Source organism: Petaurus breviceps, unplaced genomic scaffold (assembly GCF_028583685.1).
Source record: "Petaurus breviceps papuanus isolate PSGF00001 unplaced genomic scaffold, PetGlider_PUasm1.0 208, whole genome shotgun sequence".
Lineage (NCBI taxonomy): Eukaryota > Metazoa > Chordata > Mammalia > Diprotodontia > Petauridae > Petaurus > Petaurus breviceps.
In genome coordinates this window covers 27,504,727-27,514,685 of record NW_027185852.1, presented here as the reverse complement: position 1 = coordinate 27,514,685, position 9,959 = coordinate 27,504,727, and the positions used below count along the sequence as shown (strand labels likewise).

The window sequence follows — 9,959 nt, the reverse complement described above, 5'->3', positions numbered from 1 at the left end:
GAAGAAGAAGAAGAAGAAGAAGAAGAAGAAGAAGAAGAAGAAGAAGAAGAAGAAGAAGAAGAAAAAGGAGGAGGAGGAGGAAGAGGAAGAGGAGGAGGAAGAAGAAGAGGAGGAGGAGGAGGAGGTGGAAAAGAGGGAGAAAGAGAAGGAGGAGGAGGAAGAGGGAGAGAGAATCTCTAATAGATAGCTGTCCACATAAATAAAGTGCCCCATCACGATTACATCAGACCTCAATTACAGACTCGTGATCTATTTCCCAGATGCCTTATCTATTTCTTCTTTTTGTTCAGGCAGTCTGTATTATATTCCAATGTTACAATCGTTGGTTTTTCTATCCTTTGACCTTTACCAATATACTGCCATGCTCTGGTTCCCCTCTGGTCCCTAGACTTATTCACATGAGCATACCATCTCAATATACATTGCTATCATCCCACCCCCCTCTCCTATCCCTGTCTTGTTTCTTTCGAATAAGGTAAACCCAAGCAGAGTCATTGTCCAGCCATAAGTCTCATCCCACCCAAGTCTCAGGGATTCCTCTGAGATCAAATTTGGCTCCTTGTGTTAAGGCTTCAAGTTCTTCTTGTGTGTTGCCCCAAATTCTGGGCATTGGTTTGGAGCACTTGAGGCTTAGTTTTATGAATGGCCCCTTTCTTGGATTTTATCTCCTACAAATTTGTGACCATCCCAGTTATTCTCCTTCCTTCTTTATGGCTATTTTCTATAGTAACTAACTTGGGAAGATATAGGCAGTCTTCTCTTTCCCTCAACCTTTTTAGTTTGAAGCCCTCTTGATCATATTTGCAAGATGCCTGATAAAAACATTCTGATCAGACTTTTTAGGAGTACTCCATATCTGGCCAGGAATTTGTCAACCTTACGTTGTAAGATACGATCCAGAAATCCAAATTCTCTTGTCAGACACCACCTCCTTGGGCAGCCGTTCACTTCCGTATACTCTGTACGTAGGTTGTATGCACCTAATTATTTAGACGTTATTATCCTCATTAGAATGTGAGTTCCCTGAGAGCAGGTATTGTTTTCACCTTTCTTTCTAGCCTCAGTATCCAGCACAGTGCCAGACTGTAGTAGACACAATAAATGCTTGCTATTGACTGACAAACAACTGTCTCAGTGCCCTTGAGCAGAGAAGCACCAACTAATACCACTTTTCAAATCTTTGTTCTTCTATGGGTCCCTGGATGATCTCTCACTTGAGAGTTTCTTTAATTCCACATTTGGGATACAGAAAAAAAAATCACTGGATTCTGGCAAAGAAACCGACACCACACCCCTACTGCAAAGACCTGCAAAATATCCTGTTCTTTATAACCCTGAAATTTTCAGCCTTGTTTCTTGAAACCGTAGGTTTTTATACCTCAACCCTGTCCATAGTTTTTTAGACACTCTGTCTACCAGATCTAACCCCCTAAATCTATTCCTCACCTTTATTTCATATTCATAAGGGATATTATTTAGATCATACCTATACATCTGATGATTTTCCCTACCCTCTTCAATTTAAGTCTGAATTTTACAATAAGAAGCTCATGATCTAAACCACAATCAATTCCAGGTCTTTGTTCTAACAGACTGTATAGAGTTTCTCCACCTCTGGCTGCAAAATATGTAATCAGTCTGGTTATGGCATTGACCATAACCATGTCTACATATGGACCATAACATGTCTACATATGGACATGGTGGTGTTCATGTGTACAGTTGCCTTTTGGATTGCTGAAAAAGTGTTTGTTATAACTGGCGAGTTATCTTGACTAAACTCCATTAGTCTGTAAGGAAAGCTGAGCGCTGCATTGATGATTTTGAATTGCGGCCCTGGAGAAGACTTTTGAGAGACTCTTGGAAAGCAAGGAGATCAAATTAGACAATGCTTAATGAAATTAATTCAGACTATTCAAGAAAAGGACCAATAATAAAGGTGAAATGTAAATTCTTGGCCACATAAGGAGAAGACAGGACTCATTGGAGAAGACCCTGATGTTGGGAAGGACTGAAGGCAAAAGGAGAAGGGGCTGGAAGAGAATGAGAGGACAGAGGATGAGATGGACAGACAGTGTCATGGAAGTAACAAATATGAGCTTGGAGAGACTTCAAGAGATAGTGGAAGAAAGAAAGCTTGGTGTGCTGTGGTCCATGGGTCACCAAGAGTCCGACATGAATGAATGAATGAGTGAATGAATGAATGAATGAATGAGTGAATGAATGAATGAACGGCTACAAAAGCACACCTCAATCCTATGCACCTGGTTAAAACTTTTCAGTCAATTATTAATTTTTAAAAGTTAAAACTTTTTATAGTCAATTTGTTCCAACCCCAACCCACTCTACCAATGAATGTAATTCTCCATTTATTCCATTTGCCTTTTTTTCCGTACTTTGCCTTGCCTTGCTAACTGTCTTCTTCTTGAGTCTATGCCTTCAGGGTCCACTCCATGTGCCTTTGTAACCCGCTTAGCCCTCCTTCATTGTCCTTGACCTTACTGCTTTTATAACCCAGATCAGGATCAGGACCAGCCTTGAGTTCCTTCTTCGTTTTCCTCACTTTCTCCCTCCCCCACTCAACCTCAACCACTTCACTGTGCCAAACGCTTTAATGGCACCTGCAGGATTTCCTCCTAATTACCGAGCTCCAGCCTTTCTCTCAGAGATACATAGAGAAATAGAGAAATGGAGCATTTCTCTCTTCCTCTGCCCCCAGCAAAGCTGGAAGCAGAATGTGTAGGTTCCTCTGAGCTCTGCCCTTGTCTGTTCTAAGTTCCCTCCCCTCTCTGACATTCTTTGTTCTAAGCTCCCTCCCAACTCTGACATTCCCTGTTCTCTGTTCAAAGGCTTTAATCTCATCAGACACTATAATTCTCATTTCTATGCACATGGGAGCTATTATGAGCAGGAGAAGAGCAGCTCGAGCCCAGGGACCTCAGAGTCCCCCAGTCTAAGAAGAGGCCACTTCCCTCTGAGCAGCTGCACACATAGTCACCTCCTCCTTCAGGGAAAGGCAGTTAAGTGGAGAAGGAGACATCTGGGCCAGAGCTGCAGGAGCCTGTGGAGGAACGTGAGGGCCCAGATCATGCCCCCAGGGCATCTTGGGGCAGCACACAGAAGCTGCCTCAGGGCCTGGTAACCCTCTCCCCAGCTTCTCCTCCATTGGAAAACCAGCTCCACTTTGACTGCCAGAGCTCCTAGAGTGCGCCAGGATGGCAGACATGGAGACTGAGGCTACAGAGAGCATGAACTGGGCCCAGGCCAGTGGGTGGTGATGACATCATCAGGATGGGCAATGACATCATCAGGGCCATGGTGACATCATCAGGACAGTGACAGCATGGGTCTTCTCTGAGCACTTTAGAGTGAGGGTGACCCTGGAAAGTGCCCTTCCATGAGCAGGTGACCCCAGTTAGCTGATGGGGACTGCATGGGGGGTAGGCCACATCACTGGTTTTCTGTCTGCCTCCCCTAGAGTGCTGGGCTTAGCTTCTCCTGGTCTGGCTTCAGTCCCTGCTCACCTGGGATCTTGCTTTGAGGTCTTCCAGAACCCAAGGTGCTTTGACTGGCTTCGAGTTTCCTCATTGCCACCTATTCTTCCCCAGTGGGCCCACCCACTCAGGACATCTTAAGAGGAGAGCCTGCTTTCTCTCTCCTTCTACCCATCAGTTCAATGTGCCAGGACTCTGAGATCTTCCTCAGACTTGGGGGTTTTGGAGGGATGGCTTCTCTCTCCCTTCCCCCTCTAGAATATATACTCCTTGAGGGTAAGAACCCTTCCCTTTTGTCTTTGTATCTGCAGGACCTGGGGCCCTGTAGAGGCTTAAATGCTTGATTATTGAGTGATATGACCTTAGTTCTAAACCTCTCTGTGCCTCAGTTTCCTTAGATGTTCAGTAGAAAGGGGACTAAGAAATGGGATCCTCTAAGGAAAGGAATAAACACTGTCTGCTTCCTCCTTCAGGCTGTGATGGGGTCAGGACTCAGGCTGGGTCCAAGGCTGGCCTCAGCTTGAGGCCAGGAAACAGCTCTGAAATCCACATGGGGTTCATACCTCTGGCTTTGGTCTTATTTTCCCTGGGTTCTAACTACTACTCAGCGGCCCCAGATGAGGCAGAATCACACCTCCAGGCTTGGCAGGGAAGGGTGGTTCCCTCTCCTCTCCCCAGCCCCCTGACATTCCCTGCCAGGCTCCCCAGGATCCTGTGGTGACCCTCTGTTCCTCCGCAACCACTAGACTGCCCTTAAATATACAATTTCATTTTCTTTCACACTGGTTAATGAACAGAAAAGAAAAAAAAGCACCAGAGAAAAATCGACATATAAATTCCTTCCTGGCCCCTGGCCCAGCTCTTGGGGCCTGGGGGAGGTGGGATGGAGCTTAACTGTTTCCCAGCTGTTCAAGCTGCCAATGAGGGAAGCTGTTCCTTGCCTGGAGATGGACTGAGAGGGATCTGCAGGGACCACTGAGGCACAGGCTCAGCTACCCTGGGCCCTTCCCAAAGGGGGCAGGTTCTGGCTTGGACTAGAAGCACCCTCTGAGCCAGAGAAAGGGCATCCTCCCTGGCCAAGGCTTCTCCTCTGTCCAGCCTTTGGCCTCTCTTCTACCCCGAAGGCCTCTCCCTGAGATCCATGTAATCTGTGGTTGTGCCTTGGCTCTCTGCTTAGACAATTTGGGTGCTTTCTGCCCCTGTATCCCCTGCTCAGGAGCCTGGCTGGTGCAGAGGATAGAGCCCAGACCTGGAGTCAGGCTGAGTCAGAATCCTTCCTCAAATACCTGGGACTCTGGGCAAGTCTCTCAGCCTCCAGTCTCCTCATGTGTGAGATAGAGATAATGGTGCCTCCTTTCTGGGGTTGTTATAGGGGTTAAAAGAGATAATACACGTCAAATGATCTGCAAACCTACGAGTGCTACAGTGATGCTCGCTGTTCATAATTGTCGTTATTAAAATTATGGAACACTTGCTACGTACCCAGAATTACAGAAAATGATAAAAATGAAACAGTCCTGCCCTCGAGGAGGTTACATTCTATCTAGAAAGAAGATAAGAGCACGTTCAGGATGGGGGAAGGGGAAAGTGTCAACAAGTCCAAAGTCATTGAGTAGATGCCTGCTGTTTACCAAGCTCTCCACCTCTGACATCCCTTGTTCTCATACCCCTCCCACCTCTGACATCCCCTGTTCTCAGGCCCCTCCCAGCTCTGACATCCCCTGTTCTAAGGTCTCTCTCCAGCCCTGACATTATGGCCTAGTCTTTAACACAGGACCATAGAACCCCTGCTTTTTAGCTGCAAAGGTTGTGAGAGGCCATTCTAGTCCAATCACCTCATTTTACAGATAGAGAAACTAAATGACTTTCCCAAGGACACATTGATAGTGGCAGAGCCAGGATCTGAACCCATATCCTTTGTCTTTGTATCCAGCAGTCTTTCCATTGACCGTGGTGCTTTTTGGGCAATTTTTTCCTGCTGCCTCCTTCCCTTCAATCTGTCATGTTGGCATCTCCCCCCCCCCCCCCATATTCCGGGATGACATTTTCCCTTATTCTCTCCACCTGTTCAACTCCTCCACCCCACCCCAGCCTTCTAGTTCTGCCTCCTCCAGGATGCCCGCCCTGACTACATCAGCCTACTCTCCCTCCTCCCTCCTCTCAGCGTTTCCATCATGATGAGTCAATTTTGTCTTCACAGCCAGCCTCGGCATGCTGCAGGTGCCAGAGGGCTTCCTGGAATAGGCATGTGAGTGGTAAGAGGGGTTGTGGTGGGCACTCATAATTCTTGTGCTCATCATAACCCTGGGCAAATGCTTCACAGAGTCCTAGACTACGTGACCACATAGAGTCAGAGAAGGTGGCATTCGACAGAGAGAACCACCAAGGCTCACATGCCTGGAATCCAGATACCAAGTACCTGAATACAAGATGGGAAAAGCAGAGTGGAAAACAATCTGAGGGTCTGAGTGCCCTGCAAATTTCACACAAGTCAACCTTATAAAATGCTAGCTGGGAAAGCCAGTGCGATCTTGGGAGATAAAGGAATGACCATCCTGTCCTCTACTTCTCCAGGGCTGGGTTCAGTTCTAGGCGCACTGCCTTCTAGGAAGGGCATGCTATATTGGAGAGTATCCAGAGGCTGGGGGCCATGATGGTGAAGGGAAGGTGTGAAGCTGGGGCCTGGGCAAAGGAACTGGGGTTATTTAGCCTGAAGAAGGGAAGATTCAGGCACATGGTGGTCATCTGTATGTGTTGGTGAGCTGTCATAGGGAGATGGCATAAGGCTTAGACTCAGAAGGTAGATGGTGTGGTGGATGGAGCACTGGCTCAGGAGTCAAAAGGACCTGAGTTTAAATCCAGCCTTAGACAATTAATCGTGTGATCTGGGCAAGTCATGTGACTTTTCTGTGCCTTAGTTTCCCCATCTGTAAAAACTATTGGGAATAATGACACTAGGGACCACTTGTCAGATAGGGAATGTGGAGAGGATTCTTGTTCAGCTGTGGGTTGGATCTGATGCCCCATGAGGCCCCTCCAATCTGAGGCAAATCGAGGCTACGTGACTTGCCCAGGGTCACACAGCTATTAAGTATCTGAGGCTACATTTGTTGCTCAGGTCTTCCTGACTCCAGGCCCAGATGTCAGCTTCCATCTGTCAGGTAGCCGGAGGATGGTGGGTTTGGTAAATCACAGGTTCTCAGAACCAGGAGAGACCCAAACTCTTCTAGTCCAGCTTCTGCCGGAGTTCAGACAGTCTCTGCTTTAGCACCTTCAGTGACAGGAACCTCACTACCTCGGATTGCCAGCGTCCATTTCTGTTCACAAGAGTTGGAGGTAAGCTCTGAGATGCTGCCTTCTCCCACAGCATAAATATTTTTCCTTGTGGGCTGCAATCTCAGTTCCCACAGAAGGTCATAGGCTCATAGATAATGTGGGAGAGACCTGGGCTGTGCTAAGCTCTCCTGAGAGAGTCTCATTCTGTGAAGGGAGAGTTTGTGGGGGGGCCGTGACTAATTCAATCCAACGTCACTGCTCCTTCCCTGAGCCCAGTGGCTGACTCTGAGCTTTTGTGGGCCTTGGGTGTGTGGGCAGAGAATGAAAGGAGACCCAGAAAGAGATAGTCCCAGGGAGGACGGGGGGGGGGGGAAGAGGTGGGAGTATGCGGGGATGAGGGGAAGAGAATGCGCTATGTTCTCACTCTGGGATCTTGCCTTTCACTCTGCTATCTCCTGCCATCCTAGGACTCAGGCCTCTGGAACCAGGCCCTTATTTATAGATAACCTTTTGGGATGGGGACTGGGGGGGGCAGGGGAGAGAGAAAGGAGGCCTTGGATCCATTGACTAGCTGGGGAAACTGAGGGTCTGAGTGCTGCATCAACTTCCTTCCTTCCTTCATTTATCAAGTATTTACTTGTCAACTTCTATTTGCCAGGCCCTTGGCTAGGCCATGGGGGTACAAAGATGAGGCAAGAACAGGCTCTGCTCTCAAGGAGTAGATACTCTACTGGTGAGATGAGGGAAGTTGGCTGAGTGTGGGCTGGTGCCTCCCCCTTCCTGGTGCCCCCTCCAAAGGAAGGAACCCCTAACAGTGGAATGTCAGGCACCTGAGGGAAGCTGGGGTCACAGCTGGAAAGCACCTCTGATATCATCCAGTCCTTCCACATTTTACAGACAAGAAAACAGAGGCCAAAGAGAATGAAATGACTTGCCTAGGGTCACACACATAGTAAAGAAGAGCGCCAGGATTTGAATCCGGGCCACCTGACTTCAAATCCCAGCTCCGCAGGGCTCTGTTTGGGATGTTTGGGAGAGGGGCAGTGCAGCCTCTGGGCTCCTAGCCCGGCTCTCTCCTTTTCTAGCTAAATTACTGGAGACAAGCACTCAATCTTGATCATTCCCATTTTAAGGTTTGCAGACAGGGTCTGCCCAGCTAGAAAGCATCTGAGGGGAGTACTGAACCCAAGCTGCTGGAGGCCAGGACAAGGGCTTTTCTCTGGCACATTGGTGCTTCCAATTCAGAGGCCTGGGCCTGAAAAGTTTCTACCTGTGTGACCCTAGCCAGATCATTTCTTTTCTCCTCGTGCCTGCCACCCTCATTGATGAAGAAGAGATCAGCTTATTTTTATCCTCTCCACCCCTGGTTGTTGGGGGATGGAAAGCATTTTACTAAACTGCAGAGCCCTGGAGGAAGGAAGCCGGGGTGTCTATAAGGATCTGGTGGCTTGCCTGGAGTCTCCCAGAACCTGGACTTGCTGATACCCAGCCTGCAACTCATTCCAGGACAAAACAAGGAAGCCCATCCTGGTTCTGGAGTACCTATGTCCCCGAGCTCTGGCCTGTGAGGAGCAATATCCCACAGCTATCCCAGGCAGCGCTTTTATCTTACAGGGAGGTCTGGAGGAGGGTGAGATTTTAGCCAAAGCGACAGCCCCCTGACATCTGTCATCACCCCCCAGACTGCGGCTGGCAGGCCCAGGCTCCAGTGACCTCTAGATCTGATTCCTGCCAAGATGATAACAGCATTATTTCTGCTCCTGGCTAAAAGCAACAACCGTTTCACATCATCTTTTGCCCCAAGGTCTGAATTCTAGGGTGCTTCCTTCTGGGGAGAAAGCAGGGATATCTAACTAGAGTCCCTCTGGGAGCCAGACAGGACTTCCAATGTGACCATCAGTCAACTATGTCACAGGAAATGTATGCCCAGGAATGCTGGGAGCATCTGGCATCTCTCAGGATTGACCCATTCAGCTTTAACAGACTTTCCAGTTAACTCTAATCTGCCCCATGAATAGTCCAAACTTTCTTTCTCCCTCCTTCTCTCCCTCCCTCCCTTCCTTCGTTCTTCCTTCCTTCTTTTCTTCCTTCCTTCCCTTCTTTCCCTCTCTCTTTCCTTCCCTTCCTCTTTCCTTCCTTCTCTCTCCCTTCTATCTTTCTTTCCTCCCTTCCCTCCCTCCTTTTATTCCTTCTTTCTGATACTCCTTCCTTTCTCCCTCCCTTCTTTCTCTTTCCCTTCCTTTCTCTTTCCTTCCCTCCCTTTCTTTCTCTCTTTGTCTCTGTGTCTCTCTCCCCCTTCCTTCCATTTATCTATTTGTTTATTTCAGAAAACCTTTCCCAAAGCACATTGTAGAGAAAGTGTGGTCCAGAGGAAAGGATCCTGGGCTAAGAATCAATAGGTATGGACTCCAGACTTAAATCAGCTGTGACTTTAGCAGAATAATTTTTGTTCTCTGAACCTCAGTTTTCCCCCTTTTTATAATTAGGAACTTGGAGAAGATTGAATTTAGAGCAATGAGTTGGGAGTATAGGAGCAAAAATGAAATATTGTCCCTGCCCTCAAGGAGCTTACAGTCTTCCAGGGATAGGGTCAGGGTAGAGCTATTGCCAGAGATTAGTAGCTCCAAGATCATTTGAAGAAGAGAGCACAGATGAGCCGGAGGAATAGGGATGGTGTCCTATGGAAGGGAGCATCTGAGCTGAACCCTGAGGGAAGCAGAGGAGAAGGAGAGCACTGCAGGCACGGGGTGGGGGGCAACTTGGGAAGCTCGAGGGACAGCTAGGAGACCAGCCCAGACGGCACATGGGGGGAGGGAGGGGGTTCTATGAATGGCCGACTAAGCATGTGAGAGGACTCGAGCTTCTGTGTTAGGGCTACACCACGCAGGGATGTGTGTGTGTGTGTGTGAGTGTGCATGAGCATGTGTGTGAGTGTGTATGAGTGTGTGAGTATGTATATGAGTGTGTATGAGTGTGTATATTTGTGAGTGTGTGTGAGCATGAGTGTGTATGTGAGTGTGTATGAGTGTGTGTATGTGAGTTGTGTGAGTGTGTGTGAGCGTGAGTGTGTATGTGAGTGTGTATGAGTGTGTGAGTGTTTGTATGTGAGTTATGTATGTGTATGAGTGTGTGTGAGTGTGTGTGAGTATGTGAGTGAGTGTGAGTGTGTGTATGTGAGTGTGAGTATGT

The 9,959-nt window shown here is 48.0% G+C and overlaps 1 protein-coding gene across 1 annotated transcript in view; it reads right to left on the bottom strand.

Moving 5' to 3' along the window:
- Window positions 1–9,959, bottom strand: part of LOC138165364 (metalloprotease TIKI2-like) — a 235,966-nt gene that overhangs the window by 11,599 nt on the left and 214,408 nt on the right. The gene's annotated exons all lie outside the window — the stretch shown is intronic.